This window comes from Mustela putorius, unplaced genomic scaffold (assembly GCF_011764305.1).
Source record: "Mustela putorius furo isolate JIRA1106 unplaced genomic scaffold, ASM1176430v1.1 tig00003853_pilon_pilon_pilon, whole genome shotgun sequence".
In the NCBI taxonomy this organism is placed as follows: Eukaryota; Metazoa; Chordata; class Mammalia; order Carnivora; family Mustelidae; genus Mustela; species Mustela putorius.
The window spans coordinates 81,418,708-81,436,035 of NW_025422005.1; the positions used below are offsets into that span (position 1 = coordinate 81,418,708).

At 34.5% G+C, this 17,328-nt stretch overlaps 1 pseudogene; it reads left to right on the forward strand.

Moving 5' to 3' along the window:
- LOC101671109 overlaps positions 1 to 12,027 on the forward strand; it is a 77,688-nt pseudogene extending 65,661 nt beyond the window's left edge.
- Positions 12,028 to 17,328: the final 5,301 nt, after the last annotated feature.

Genomic DNA, 17,328 nt, shown 5'->3' on the forward strand with positions numbered 1-17,328 from the left:
AAAAATTAGTGTTTGAAGAATATTTATAAAGTGTTAAAGATCATATACCACACTTCAAAGACACATGAAGATCCCAGATTCCTTATTCTTAAAGGTAGTATCAAAGTATCACATGAAAACAATTCCTTTTACATATAATCTTTTTAATTTTAGAAACATATCTCGGGGTGCCTGGGTGGCTCAGTCATTAAGTGTCTGTGTTCAACCTGAGACATGATCCCAGTATCCTGAGATCGAGCCCTATATTGCTGAGCAGGGAGCCTGCTTATCCCTCTCCAGCCTCTCCCCTCCATGTTTATGTTCCTCCTCTCGCTATCTCTCTCTGTCATAAATAAATAAAATCTTAAAAAAAAAAATTTCTATAAGACATACCTCTGTGGAAACAGAACTCAACATGGAGATTGATTCTATTTTACGACATATTAGAATCATTGTATTTCCTTTGAGTTCTGTGAATCATTTTAATTGAAAAGAAGTGATGTTGGATTTGATATTTGGACTATTTCTATAAGGGAAAGTTTTAACTGTGAGGCAAACATACTGTTTCACTCACCATCTTACAAAGCTTTATTATCACAATATTAATAGACCCCAATTACTTAAGTGTTTCTTGAATAAATTTAAAAAGCACTCACAATCTCTTTATAGATGAACAACTATGAATTATCTCCAGTGAAAAAGGTACTGCCTAAAGGAGGTGTAATGAAATGATATGGGTATCAATCCTATTATTATATGCCAAGAATCAGCACAGTGGGAAGCCTCTGAAACAGTTTCACAGAGTAGAAGCTGATTTTCTCCCCAAATGAGATCACACTGAAGAAGTTGCAAATAAATTAAAGGAAACTACCAAAATCGATGTATCTGTATCTTACAGAATGTGTGTGTAAAATAAAACATTTTATGTAGGAATATTTGAATGACTGGATCAAAGAAAGATTTGTCAATAGCCTCCTACTCAAGGATAAAGACTGTAACCAAATGCTTGGTAAAGACACAAATACAAAGCTGAATGCAATTACAGATATAAAACTGAACTTCTGGCATCTTTCTGTTGAGTTGTATATCCTCTGAGGGCAGAAACTAACTCATTCTTGCAACTCTGAAGTGCTCAGAAAGTTCCTTGCTAATATTCCAAGCTTAATAAATGTTTGTTATTTGGAAAAAATGTATGCACTTTAAGCATACAAACTTGAACAGTGTCTATCTTGACCTCACTAAACACTAGTCATGTGAGTATTAGCAAGTTCCTTCAGCATTCTGAGGTCAATTTATTTCATTTCCAAATAACAATATATACATTGAAAGTCTGTCATAAGCAGCAAATAATATAACAATTGTGATATGCCTTAGCATCTCTTGGCAGAATATTTAAGATTCATTGTGCTGAATAAACTTTAGTTCTACTTTTTCCCCCTTTATGATTCCTTTTTATACTCAATTATTGATTTCCTCCGAAAACTCAGAAACTTTCATTAATAGTTCTCTTCTGATTCTGGCCCAAGACAGTTCTCTGTTACTAATTCTTGGTTTCTGACTTCTGGCCCTGACTAATCTGGTTGTCTCACATACTTCCTGTATACACATGATCCACTGCCCCAAGCCCCCACCATCAGGTGGCTCATTTCCAGAACCACTCACTCCTGGAGTTCTTACACCACTCTATTATCACTTGCCCCACATTCCTCTACAGTCTTGACCTAATCCTCTGGGTACTGACATTAACTCCAGGTCCTGGCTTTAACTTTCATTTTTCACACTGCTTAGTGCCTTATCTAACATCATAGTCCTCTCTGGAAATGTGTTTCTTCACCATCAACTCCATTCCACACCCATAACTTTCCTCAAAGTGTTGTTCAAATAACTCCTCTTCCAGAAAGGGTATTCTGATCTTAGAAACAAGGAGAAATTTAATCCTAAATTGTCATCTGGACAGTGCTCCATTCTCAAGTCTTATATGTATAAGTTTTAATCTGATAGGCTGCATTGCTTTGGGAAGACAGCATGACCCAATGAGGACCTATAAGGTCTTTGAACGCTGGAAGATTTAAGACTGGATCCAGGATCAGCAAACCTGTATAACCTTGAGCTAGGTACTTCATCTCTTAGTGCCTTGGTTTCCCTATAACTAAAATGGGATTAACACTTACCTCACAGGGTGTCTCTGAAGATTAGATGCATGTAAAGCATTTTGCAAATTTCCTGGGATATAACTAGTCTTTATTCAATGGCTATTGTTGTTATGGGTTTGCACATGTGTGTGTATGTTTTATTACTTCTTATATTACCTTGTAACTGTCTGTGATGTTTAATGAATGTCCAACTTGTAAAAATTTCTCAAAAAATAAGACTTTCTGTCTTTTTTTGTAAACTCAATTCCTGACTTTCCTGATTAAATATCTAATATGTTGTCATGCTGTGTTAAAGCTGAGTAACTCAATGATGGATAAGTGAGTGATCCAGTTCACATCTATAAATGAAATTATAATCATGTCTAAGTATTACCACTTAGGGCTCAGAAACGTGCAACTACTAAAAACTAAGTACTGAATCTTGAGACAGTATGAAACTAGCCTTTGGGATTAAGATTTATTTGTAGCTGAATTTTACTTCATTTTGATATTATCTGTATTTACTTCATTAATATTTGTTGACATTTTAGAGCACTTTATAACAATTTTTAATAATTAATTTTTAAAATATTTATGTTAGGTAAAAAAATCTAAAACATGTATACATAATATATATACATACATATATATTTGCAATAATATTAAAAATAATATTTTGAATTTGTTCATTTTCTCATTGACTCTAGCTTCATCCAAATACTTGTTAAAAATGCTAAAGGACACTGACATATATACACATTATCACTGGGCAATAAGTAGAAAAATGAAAGGAGCAGTAATTTCCCTCATATATTCTACTAATTTTATCTGTTGTACAGAGAAATCCAGAAAAATGAAACTTAGCATTCAGGTGCCAATGTTTTACTACGAAAAGTTGTAAATTTCTTGACACAGAGGATAGAGATAGTGGGTTTTCTACATTGTGTATACATTATGTGTATCTTAGCTCCGTTGTTGTTCTTGGGTTAGTTCTTAGTAAGTGACCATATGCCTTTTACCTATTTTTATTAGATCAATATCTCTTATTTCGCACTCTGAATTCCTAAAGTCATACATTGGAACATATGTGACAGGTAATAATCACACTGCATTTTTATTGTAGTAAAAAAGAAAAAAGGGAGAAGGAAATGCTAAAATGATTGATACATCTTGTAACTACTTATTATGTGAATCAAAATCGTAAAATAATGCATGTTAAATACTAAACAGTAGAGAACAAGCAACCATAAGCATAGTTTTCACTAAACCTTAGATTTTAGAATTTTAGGTCATCTAATTAGGCTCATTTGGTGGGGAATAGTCTGTCCTTGCAATTGAATATCTTAAATTGTCCTTCGCCCCAAAGACATGACCTGTTCAAATGAGAAAGCTAGTAATTCCTAAGCATCCACACATTTCAACCATAGACTCAAACCTCTCTATCCAAACACTGCCCTTCTTTATGCCCCTTCTATTACAAATCTCTCACATAATCCATCCCTGTCTTCACTCCTCTTAAATGTTCCAGTAGCTTCTAAGTTAAAAGCCCTACCTACAGATATTTTCATCTTGTCACTTGTCTTATTAAAGGGAAGCTATCTGTTAATCTTTGTCTCCTGAGGAGTCTTAGATAGCAGGTCTGGTCACTTGACTACATTTATGTATTTGATGGAATACCCAAGTGTCCCAGGAGACAATTGTATCTTAGGAAAAGTAATACTAATTATTGTAATTTATCCAAATGTCTTAGAATCTATACCTAATCACTATGCAAGACAATAACATTTATGCATATCTTTAAGCATGTCAGATTAATTTTATTAGACATTTAGTTTACTGTTAATATTGAATGCAGATCATGCTCATTTTATCTTTATGGTTTGTACCCAACTAGCTTAGCACAAAATTTTAAACAATTAAAAGTGAACAATGATCAGGAGATCAGAGCTCTGCTCTGAGCTCTACTAGTAGATAATTGTTGACCTTGGCCACAGCACTCAATTTATTTGAGTATCAGCTTCCACAGTCACGAAAAATAAATAAGATCTTGCCCACATAATTCACAATACTGTTATAAGTTAAAGAACACAGATATCATAGCTTTATGCAAATTTTTCTACAAGTAAAAGTACCCTGTAGCATAAAAAAAGTAAGACTCAGAATTAATTAATTCAATCAACAAATTTAGCTAGAACTCATCTTTTCAATGTTTTGAACCATTAAAATAATGCTTAATTGTTGCATTGTGCACAAAGCACTTTTATTGCTAGATCTAATTCCCTTATTGAATTATAATACACTGGATGTTGTCTGCAGATACTAATCGTATATATGGAGTTGAGTCACCATTAAATTACCCATGTGAAATGTTTCAACATTGCCAAAGGCTGACTAGATAATTTCCCATGGTTCCATAGCAGGACAATAACAAACTGTTAATCTTTTTGAAATATGTTAGAACCACCAAAGAAAACCATTTCAAGTTAGTTCCTCATGAAACTGATAGGACAAAAAATACTGACATCATTCCATAATACAGCCTCACACAATGGATAACTGCCATCAGAGAAACAGCATTCAGTCCTGGTATCAATTAATGCTGACATGCTACAAAAATAAAAAATTAATAAAATCTACCAGGAAAGTGTTGGATTTCATACCTGCTAAATTATTTGACTTTGAAGTTTGATACTAATGAGCAAATTCTTGTGAATCATTCTTCTTAAAAATATATTTTACTGATTGATAAAATAAAGCATCGCCTAAGAGATGCAATTTTCTCCATGTGCTGTTAAATAAAATATAAAAACTTAAAGATATTTATTGAGGAAATATGCCAGTGTCTATACTTGGCATACAAATGTATATTGATGGTTGGCATATGCCTCTGTGAATCCATGCTCCGAGACAGGAAAAAAAAATTGTTCCTACAGAAACAGTCCTCTGAAGTTTTTCCACCATTTAACCTCTCTGAGCCTCCATTTTCTAATATGTAAAATGAAAGTACCTATTTACTGTGTTACGATCCTAAATTTAATCAAGTAATGTATATAAAGCATCTAGCATCCTCTCTGGCACATACTGTAGTGTTTGTTAGTTTCCTTCCTATTCTGCATTTATCTCTGGGTTCCCCATAAGCAGGCAATTAGTGGTGTAAAGTCTTTCAAAATTCCAAAAACATTTATTCATTCCTCCAGAAATGTCCATTAGTTCTCCAAGGATGAAACCACTATACCAATACTTGTCTAGATTCAACAGTAAGTGAAACATTATAATTTTTATAAGAACTTAGAAGACATAGAAGTTGATAAAAAATATTTTTAGCTACCACGTGAGATTGGGTATAAACTATGCACACAGATTGGTCATGATTTACAAGCATTCTGTGTTTCATAAATTTCATGGCAATATCAATGATTTATATTTGAGAACACATTTTCTAAAAGAAATATTATGTATGGCAGTTAAGGCCACACACCAATTTGCATGGCCCTAATTTCATCCATTTTTTCAACAAATATTTAATAAGTACCTACTATGTGTAAGGCAACAGGTAGCCTCTGCAATACAAATGTGAAAAAAATGAAATAAGAAAAAGTGTGCCATCATGTAAATTAACCTACAGAGCCACTAATTAATATATAAATACATACTGTAACAAATCCAATTGAGAAAATACAACAGTATACTAAGAGTGAAGATAGTTGAGGCTTTTTATAATTTTGCATTTAGAGCTTTAGGAAAACTTCTTTGGGGAAATAACATTGGGAGTCATGAAACAAAAGATGAGTTCCCAATTGAAGAGTTAGGTGGTGTGAGATACTTTTGCTGGCCCCCTCCACCCTTCTCCTCTCCATTCTGGGCAGAAGGCTGAGCCATTGGACTGCATTAGTGGGCTCCCTTAACCACTGGCTTCTGGTTTGGTTTGGGCATTGGGAGAAAGGATATTATAAAATGGGAGAGAATGAGTTTAGGTATTTATTTTCTTACTTTTTTCCTCTGTTGTATTACAGTGGGTGACTGTGTCCTCCTGCCAAAGACTACAGCTCTTGCCAGTTATCCTTCTCTATATAGTCCTTTCTAGTTCTAGTAACCATTCCCTTCCTTTACCTTTTCAGGCTTAGCAGTACTAATAGCCTTCCACTTTTAGTAGCCTCCAGGTGCTTACTTAATATGGTGGCATGGGAGGAAATACAAAAGGAGATTAGACATTGGGAGAACAAATGGCTGTGTTGGTTGATTGCTGTGACATCAATAATGATTATAATGATTATGAGATCAGCTGGATGCTTCAGATGACCCCATAGAGATTACCCCAGGGAAAAAAAAAAAAATTGACAGTCATGAATTTCTAATTCAGAATCAGGACTGAAAATCATAAAGCCCTAATGATAGCTCTGAAGGATCTTTCATCTTCCGTAGTCTCAGGGGAGAATAGATATAAACTAAACCCAAAGCCCAGTTATAAAGGTTGTGGAATGGCAGTACAGATTGAGTGCTTAAATGTCCTGTGCTAAAATCAGGGTCCTAGTGGGAAGGAGTAGAAATTTTGAGTGTAATCTATTATGGTAGAAAATGACAAATGAAAACCCATGGAACTCCCCGCCTTCCACCACATCAGTCAAGAAAAGTAAACCAAAAGTAATTCTGCATTCTCAGAGTCATTAGAGGTTAGTAAAACCATCAAAGACTTTAAATATTCCTATAATATCCCAATTTCTTACAGCTGTATGTGTAGTTCACAAACCAAATGGGTCGTAGAAAATGAAAGTAGATTATCACAGACTTAATCAGGTGGAGATACCAATCACAGGTGCATTTCTAGATGTGATATCTTAAATGGAGCAAATCAACCCAGCCCCTGGCAGCTAGCATGCAGCAATTGACCTGATTGACCTGGCTTTTTTTTTTTTTTTCTTATACCCTTCAGCAAAGATAATCAGACATAGTTTGCCTTCACAGGTACAACAATATACTTTTATGGTCTTGCCTCAGGGTTATGTCAACTCCTGTGCTGTCATAATATAGTCTTGAGCCCCTGATCTGATATCCCATAGAACATGACACTGGTTCATTACATTTATGACATTATGCTAACTGGATCTAATGAACAGGAAGCAGCAAGCACTTCAGATGCCTTAGTAAGACATATGCATGCCAGAGACTAGGAAATAAGGCCTACAACACTTCAGGAATATACCATATTCCAGGAGTCCAATCATCTGGGGGCTGTCAGCATATCCTCTCCCTAATTAAAAAAAAAAAAAAAAAGTTGTAAATTTTATTGACCACCATGAAGAAGTATAACTTGCTGATTTTCTTTGTGTTTTGGAGGGAACATAAACCATGTTCTTTGGGAGGGGACATGATTTATGTTCCCTCCCAAAGGCTTGGTAACCTTAGACTTCCCAGGTTTTTCTATGCAAAGTGACCCTTTTTATTGGCATTGTAATCTTCTGGGCCCAAAGGCTTTGAAAGTGTCTGAGGCAAACAGCGATACCATATGAAACTTTGACCAATCCCAACAGATGGATTATAACTAAGACCACTAAGAGTTGGGAAGGAAGCAATGACCTTAGCTAGCTATAGTTGTTTTGAAAAAGAGTTCTTGACTAGCTTATTGGCCTTGATGTTCCTGAACTTTTATCTATGAAACCCAAGTGATTTGTAATCTAATAAATCAGAAGTTATCTGATTCACTAAACTATCAATTAGATGTACACTATAATATTACATTGTAAAAAAGAAATGATATACTCAGCTTGGTGCCCAAACAGATTTGTAAGGCACAAGTTAACTTCATTGGCTGGTGGTTCAGAGTTCCAAGAATTTGCTGATACAGTTTCACTGACTATGTTATAACCCACACATGGAATCAGATAGGACTTTCTTATGATCAATCAGTGGGTGAAGAAAAATCAAGACCATGGTTTACAGATAGAACTGCTTAGTATGGTCATTTAAGCTAGAGTTGATCATCACTTTAGTATAGTCCAACTCAGGGGTAACCCCTGAAAGAATGTGTGTAAGGCAACAGGTAGCCTCTGCAATACAAATGTGAAAAAATGAAATAAGAAAAAGTGTGCCATTGTGTAAATTAACCTACAGAGCCACTAATTCATATATAAATAATAAAGTAAGTAGAAAAGGTAAATATTTCCTGTGGGCAGAAATCAAGATAGTACATCTGACTATCTATTTTGCATGGAAGGAAAGCTAGCCTTAAGTGCAGATCTATATTGATTCATGAGCAGTGGTCAATAGATTATCTAAGTGGTCAGGGACATGGAAAGAATAAAGCTATATGAGTGATGGTTTATGAGGGAGGTTTATATAGAACTTCTTAGAAAGAGTACAAAATGTAAATTTTTATTCCACCAGAATAAATCCTCTGTGGAGAATGCTTTCAATAATCAGGTGTCCTTTCAATAAGCTGTCCTTTCCAGTGGCTATCAGTCAGCCTCTTTATCCAGCCATGTCAGTGCTTGCTTAAATGAGCCATATCTAGAGTATTTGTGAAGGCCAGGATCCTGACAGCTATTCATGTGTTCAGTAACATGAATTTCTCCTCATAAAGGCTGGTCTTGCTACCACCACACCAAGTGGCCAATCTGCCAAAAGCAGGTTGATATGACACCCATTCCCTAGGAGACTGGTCTACTTCCTGGTGGCAGTTGATTGCAATAAACATTTCTATCATAGAAGAGACAGTGATTGTCCTCACAGACATATTTCAAATACAGAAACTTCCACAGTACTTTTGCTAATACTATCCTTCCAAATACCTTATCACAGCCATGGCATTCAATGCAATATAACCTTACAATGAGTGACACATTTATAGCAAAAGATGTGTGGCAATGGATTTATGCCCACATAATTCACTGGCCTTACCATGTTCCCCCACCCTCCCATCCAGAGCAGGTAGCTAAACAAAACAGTGTGATTGATGGCCTTTTAGCATGGTTATAGAGTTAGCTAGTAAACACCATGAGAGGATAGGGTTCTGGCATAGAACATGAAGTATATTCTTAAAACAGAAGCCAATATTTAGCACTTCTCTCCTATGGCCAGAATTAATAGATCCAGGGATCAAATTATACAGGTGAGGATGGTCCTTCTCAATATTATGCCAATAACCTACCAGAGGAGGTTTTTCTTCCCTTCAAATTTGCTTTGGGGAATGTTAGTGTCCAACAGAGGAATGCTGGTATCCAATAATGAAACTGTGTATCCACTAGGATACAAAGTCATAGTCATCTTAAATTAAAAGCTGAGATTGCCTTCTGAAATTTTTGGATCCTTGCACCATGTAACAGACAAAAAGGACATCACTGAATAGTCTGATGACAGATCATGATTACAAGTGGAAATTGGGTTGCTGCTATCCAATTGGTACAAACTTACTGGAGGCAGAAAATTCACTATGGCATTTTAGTATTCTGTGAGCTCAGTAATTCTGAACTACAGAAAACTATGATAATCCAATAAAAATGGGATCATTAAGGACTCAAATCCTACAGGAATAAAGGTTTGGGTCACCCCACCAAATAAAAAACACTATCCACCAACATGGATAACAATGGGAACAAAAAATGCATTGTGGAAGGCAACAACCCAACTTAAGCTCCATAATTATCTACAGAAGTAGAGTCGATAGCAACTATGTTTTGTGTTGTGACATATGTTGTATTTTATGTTTTTTTTTTTTTAAAGATTTTATTTATTTATTTGACAGAGAGAGATCACAAGCAGGCAGAGAGGCAGGCAGAGAGGAGGAAGCAGGCTCCCTGCTGAGCAGAGAGCCCGATGTGGGACTCGATCCCAGGACTCCGAGATCATGACCTGAGCCGAAGGCAGCGGCTTAACCCACTGAGCCACCCAGGCGCCCCGTATTTTATGTTTTTAACTCTTATCTGGAACATATTAAAACTCCTACAAATCCAAGAAACAAATAGATAACCCAGTAGGAAAATAAGAAGGAGGGCCAAGGAGGCACTTTTCAAAAGCAGCAACCTAAATGACAAATGATATAAAAAGGAGCTCAACTTTGCTGTGATAAATGCAAATTAAAATCATTAAGTGATACCACTGTACTCAAACTAGTATGACTAAAGATTTTTTTTTTAATGACAATACTAAGTTTTGACAAGGAGAGGGCAATGGAAAATTCTGCTAATGGGAGTCTCAGCTGACTTAACCACACTGAATATTCTTCAGCTTTACTAACAAAAGCTGAGCAGACACAAACCCTATATCCTGGCAGGTCATTCCTATGTATAAATCAATACAACTACAGGCTTGTGTGCAATAACACATGTTACCTTTTTTAAAACTTTTTATTTAAATTCTAGTTAGTTTACATGTGCAATATTGGTTTCAGGAGTAGAATTTCATGGTTTACGTTTTGTTTTTGTTTTTATTTTTTTGAAGTATTCATTCATGCTCCTCTGCATGTTTGTTATGCAGAGACGTCAAAGGGCGCAACAAAAAAAGCACAGGGCAGGGGAAATTAAAGGTTTCACTGGAATTGATTCTGAATAAAAGAAAGAAAGGAAGGAAGGAAGGAGGAAGGAAGAAAAGAAAGAAAGAAAGAAACAGAGGCCCCTTAATTGTTGCTGAAAACAGACTCCTGTGATGTAAATGACTGTGTCCAACAAGTTATGGAACTTCTACAGGAATGGGATATTGTACCTGTGGATGCCACTTATTAAGCAAAAGAACTGTAGATGCTAGAAAAGAAACCTTAAACTGGCAAAAACAGATGCAGAAATATTACCAATATTGAAAATTAATAAAATGGAAATACAGTGGGTGCAAGTTTTAGCAGAAGGCTGGGAAACCCCACTGAATGGCTTTATGAGAGAGAGGGGGTCCTTGTAATGGGGGTCCTTGCAGTGCCTTCATTTTCTTTGTCTTATGGATGGAGGTATCATTAACTGGGCATTGCCTATGGTTCTGACTAGTCAGGAAGGTAAGAGGCTGGATGACTGGTCTGTATTTGTTCTGATGTAGGAGGGCCACTGTATAGCTATTCTTCACAAGCTAAAGTTTGTTGAGCACAGAAAAGAGGGTTGTGGTGCCAGACAGTGGGAACAACATGCAAGAACCACCCTTACATTAAGATGGTTATGGAACAGGGAGATTGGCTAACTGGAGATCTTTAAGCCTTGAACTGAATTTATTGGAATGATGGTTTTGATGAGCATCGTTTTACTCCTATTGAGCTACAGCTAAAATATGAAAATATGAATGCTGAGGCTGTCATTGCATTTCAATTATGCAACCCAGTGCGTGCTAGGTTGGGTGCAACCTTATGTTCTAGACAGGCTCTATTAATGCAGGATACCTATAAGCAACTTCTGGAGGGTGGCTATAGGCATCCTGTCCTTCTTCTTCCCCCTCTTGGTACCTAGACAAAGAACAGTGGTGTTACTTTGATGGGGTGTATGAGCGGGATTCTTCAGCACTAGAAGAAGGAGTTCTATATCCTAACACAATAGTAGTGGCCAACTTCCCACCTCCCACTATGTATGTAGGACCAACTGGAGTCCAGTGGTATTAGAGACCATGGATGATTGCAGGAGACAATGTTAACATTGCTGGACAAGAGCCTACTGGCATGCCTTATTCAGAAACAGGGACAGATCTTTATGAGCCAACTTATGGCGCCAACGTGCTGACAGTGGCCTCTGACCTAATCTTCTTGAAAATAGTACCCTTCTGAGTTGCAGGTTATAAGAAAAAGAAGTGTACAGACTACTATGACCCTGAACACCAATAAGACTTTGAATTTATTTCAGGAACTTGAATGTGCAAACTTGCCGAAGAAGGCCAAAAACCTCCTGAAGGTTTCATGCCTCCCAAGACCTGGACTGTGATGAAGTAATACTACAAATCCTTAGAGAAAACTTAAGCTGTTAGCCCAGTCAAATCACCTTTGACACTTCACTGAATAACAAGAGGGGACTACAAGTATCTTCAACACTGCTTATAGGTAACATTTCTATAATAAAATTTTAAAATCCTATCTTTTTATATTATGCTTCTATCTTGTGATTTTTTTTCAAGCTGTTATATTAGTTATAACCAATTATAAATATATTGAATCTCACTTTTCATCCCCTGAAAACAGAAAGAAAAGTCCACTAAACAGTAAATTTGGCTAGAACTTTGTCCATTGAATTTTATAAGACACCTCTAACAATTAGATTATTTTTCTACATTAAAAATAAAATGTTTTTTTTCTTCCTTCTTTCTAATCAACTATTGATCTTCAGCTGTTATAATCTAAAGTATTCATATGATCTGAGGTAAGCCCCAAATGAAATTTTTTAGTCAATAAAATTAAACTTTTTGGCTTCTTAAACTTTTGGCTTCTTAAAAAAGAAAAGACAGAAGGGAGGGAAGGAAGAAGGAAGAAAAGAAAGATCAATATCCCCTATGAATATAGATGCAAATTCTCCACAAAATACTAGCAAACTAAATACAGCAATAAATGAGAAGAATTATATACCATTACCAAGTAGAATGTATCCTAAGAATGAAAAGCATCAATTAATGTAATACATCACATTAATATCATAAAGACTGAGAGTTGAGGTCCCATTAAGTTGAAAAGGTTTTCCTTTTCCTATTTGATTCCATCTCCACAAATCTTTCCAATAATTCCCATTCTCTAATTTGTATCTTTCTGTTCCTTGAAACCAAAGAATCTTTGAATAAGAATCAAGATATTTGTCCCTCTTTAGTCACTCAAACTCAAAATATCCCTGTGATAGAAATGTTTCAGTAACAAGTGACAAAAAATGAAATAAAATACAAAGCTCTAAATGCAAAGTAACTTAAACAATAAAGGGAATATTGACTTATGTAATAGCAAAGTCCTAATGAGGCTTGGACCTCAGATGAGATCTCCAAGGACCTTCTTATATTCTCTCTATTCTGCTCCTCTGTTTGCTATTTCCCCCATCCTGCCCCAGTGGCCCTCTGAGCTCCAGGTTCTTATGGGAATTTCAGCAAAATGTTTGCAGCAATTCCAGATGTCGTATCCTCATAGGAAAACACTCAGGTGGGACACCTGGGTGGCTCAGTTGGTTGGACGACTGCCTTCGGCTCAGGTCATGATCTCGGACTCCCGGGATCAAGTCCCGCATCGGGCTCCCAACTCCACAGGGAGTCTGCTTCTCTCTCTGACCTCCTCGCTCATGTTCTCTCTCACTGTCTCTCTCTCAAATAAACAAATAAATAAAAATCTTTTAAAAAAGGAAAACACTCAGAAAAGTAAGAGTTTCTTACGGTAGCTGCTGTCCATGTCCTGGCAATCAGTTCCTTTCACTGATAATTGGAACTCATGTCCTTCCCTGATCCAGTCACTGGATCACTGATTTTAGATAGGAAAGATCCACAACAAAGCAGGGCTTGCATTCATTCTCCCCAAATTGCAAGGCTGAGAAAATGGAGGGAGCAAATTTCTTCCTTAAGTATAAAAATATTCTTGGTTGCATTAAACAAACAAAAAACCCAAATGGGAGAGAGATAAAATAGAAGCCAGAAAGACAATAAAAAATACTCTTCAAAATGGTATCAAAATCTATGCAGACCAGAAATTTCAAAAATTATTTCCAATTACTTTTCACCTTTGAATCAATAAAAAAGTTATTATCAGAATAAAGTCTTCCAGGCTAAAACAAAAAAGAAAGAAAGAAAAATAGTATTTTATATTTTCCTATATTGCATGATGGAGCAAAGTCTTGAAATTGTGGTGATGAATGTTACCATGCAAAGTCAGTGCACTGAATATATCGTCTATTCCCATCTTTCATTCAAATTCCTTGCATATATAGTAAGGGTCACTCAGAAGCACCTACGTTAATCAAAAAAGAAAAACTGGTGTTGCATGCTGCAAACAGCCTCTATTCCTGGATGAATAAATAAAACTTAAAGTTGCTTGCTTTCCTTTATATAGCCAATATCCTGCAGGTATTTTAAGGAAATAGTGTTCCTAAAACAGCTACAGAAAAATATTAATGAAAATATGGTGATGTATCTTATTAGTCTATGAAAAGATAGTTTTTGCATTTTCAAATTAGTAGAATATTTAAAGCTACCTCCAAATAAGTACATTAATGAAATTGCTTTGTTACTTAAAAGGGAAAAGGAATACAATTGTGAATTACACCCTTATCTTCATTTTCTCTCTTCAAATACACAAAGTATTTATACTTGCCTCCAGTATGCAATCAAATGAGCAGAAAATCCCATGTTTGTAAAACCACAGACTATATAAAAATAGGTTTGACTTTTCAATCATATTATAGTCAAGTTTGTCATTAACAATTACATTAAAATATACAATCATGGCATTTTTGTTGACTAAAGTATGATATGAAAAACATTATATGCTAGTCTTCAATCTTGTATTTATAAGTGAGGTCCTAAATCAAGAGGATTAAGAGTAATATACATTGCTATAAATATTCTATAATATTTTCTTTCAAATCTAGAATTGATGTAAGTATATTTTAATTCATCATTTATATGAGTTTTTCAATGAGTTTTATTTTTAAAAATAGGCTCATTTAAAACACAAATTTTATTACTCTTTTAAAAGGTAAAACTAAATGCTACAATCCTCCTCCCCCTATTAGTTGAATGCACATTTCAAACTCATTTTCCCCATGCTTTAGAGGAAAAAAATATAATAACCTGAGGTTTGAAGAATTCTGCCTATTTAAATTCAGTTTTAAAATTACTTGGCTTGAGCTATGAAATGTTATTGATTCTTTGAACAATAGTATTTTACTCAAGGGAAGAATAAATGTGATCCACCAAGGCTCTGCATACAGAACATAGAAAAACCAGTTCAGGAAAAAACTGATAACAAAATTATTACGTTAATAAAAATTATTAGACAATCCTAATTTTTGAGTTCATATTACCAAGTAAACAAATAATTGACTAAAATTTACACCTTTCCTTACTCTGAAGTTGTAAATCTAGTCTCATAATTTCCTCTAAAACATTTTAAGTTATTGCTATCACAATTAGATCTTTAATCCACATAGAATTACGTATGGTGTTTGGTTAGAGACAGAGCTTCTCAATTTTTTTTCTCCATATTGATAACCAAAGGTCTGAACACTAATCAATAGCCCATCCTTCACTGGTAGGCAGTGCTGCCTCTGCCATATATCAGGCTTCCATCTGTGCATTGATCTATTTCAATTCTTTGTTCAGTTCCATTGGACTATTCATCTTTCCTAGAACAATGCACAGTGCTTTTGTTGTTCATAGCTTTATATTATCTATAGTTTATAATAAGTATTTGTATATGGTAAAGAGATGTCATTATATTATATTTGTTCAAAATTATCTTGGCTATTTAAGCTCTTTGCACTTCCATATATTATGTAATTGTCTTGTCAAGTTCTGTAGAGGTAAAACAAAAAAAGAAAGAAAAACCTTTTGAGATTTTGTTTGGAATTTTGTCTTATTTCAAGGGCTCACATAGCCAGGTTTGATGGGGCTGGGAGGGTGAGGCTTAGATGTTAACCATAAATTCATTTTCTTTAATAATTAAGAACTATTGAGGTTTTTACTTTCTTCTGGAATTACTACTGGCTAGTTAATTTCTCTAAAAAATTGAACATTCGTCTTAAGTTTTCAAATTTAATGACTTAAAATTGTTTATAATATCTTCTTTAAAAAATAAAGTATGTTTCTGGGGTTATGACATGACTCTTTTCACTGCCAATATTTTTCTTTAACAGATTCTTTCTCTCGTTTTCTCTCTCTCTCTCTGTATCTTTTTCCTGCTCAATCTTGCCAGGAGGTTTCTATTTTGTTAGACTTTTTAAAAGTGTTTGGCTTTGTGGATCATCTCTTTTATATTGTTTTCTAATTAATTTCTCCTCTTACTGTTTTCACTATTTAAATTTACTTTGAGTTTATTCTGTTGTTCTTTTTATGACTCCTTTAATTTGGAAACTTAGATTATCAGTTTTCAAACTTTGTAAATCACAGGATGTTAAAAAATTATTTTAAGTAATGCTCTACCTACATCCCCTAAATTTTAAAATGTAATGTTTTCATCAATGTTCGGTCCTAAACATTTTCTGGTGTCCACAGCTATTTGTATGTAGACCCAAAGATTATTTGGAAGTGTCTTTTATTACAATTTCCAAATCAACTTTTAAATTAGTGTTTTTAATGATTTCTAAACTAGGTACATTTTAACAGAAAAAAAATCACTTGCTTAACAACAGTTCTTTGACTTTAATAGCTGCTTAATAGTATAAAATGTGGTGAGTTCTAATAAATTTCCATGTATACATTCTCTAATTGTTGGATATAGAGCTGTATATGGCCCATTACATCAGACTTGCTAATTTTGTTGTTTAAATTCTCCATATCTTTACTAGTGTTTTGTCTGCTTGCTTTATCAAGCACTATGAATGAGTTAAAAATTGCCTATTATGCATGCTAATTTATAATTTTACTTTACAATTCTGTCAGTTTTGCTATATATGTATTAAAAATATATTACATATATAAATATATAAAGACTATGATTTGGTGCTTATAAATTTAGATTTTTTTTTTAGTCTTCTGTGAGAATTGGATCTTCTATCATTGAATATTATAATATTTAATTAAATTGAATATTTTTCACCCCCCCAAAAATATTTTTACTTTAAAGTCAATTTTGTCCAATAAAGAGAGATTAACTTACAAAGTTATATTTACATATTTACGGAGATGTATTACCAAATTATTTTTTAGTGTTTGCCTGAGATATTTATCCTTTAATTTTACATTTTTATGTGATAACTATTTAAGGTGTGTTTTGTTATTTATGCAAACTTGAGAATATGCGTATTTTGACTTGTTTGTTTACTCTGTTGATGTTTGTTGTGCTTACTAGTACATTTTGAGTTAGTTCTACAACTTTATTTTATATTTATTCTGCTTTTTTTTTTGCTTCTTTTTCTTTTCTCCTTTCCTGCTTGTGTTTGAATTGATCAGGTTTTTTTACATTAATTTTCCCTCTACCAATGGCTAGAAACTTATATATGTACTATGTAGGGTAAAACTAGCTTTTGTAATAAATCCCATATATTAGTGGCTTTGTACAATATTGAATAGCTTATCCAGAGCTGGAGCAAATAACTCGTGAGAACAGAGATGGTAATTGTTAAGTTGCAGAAGACTGAGT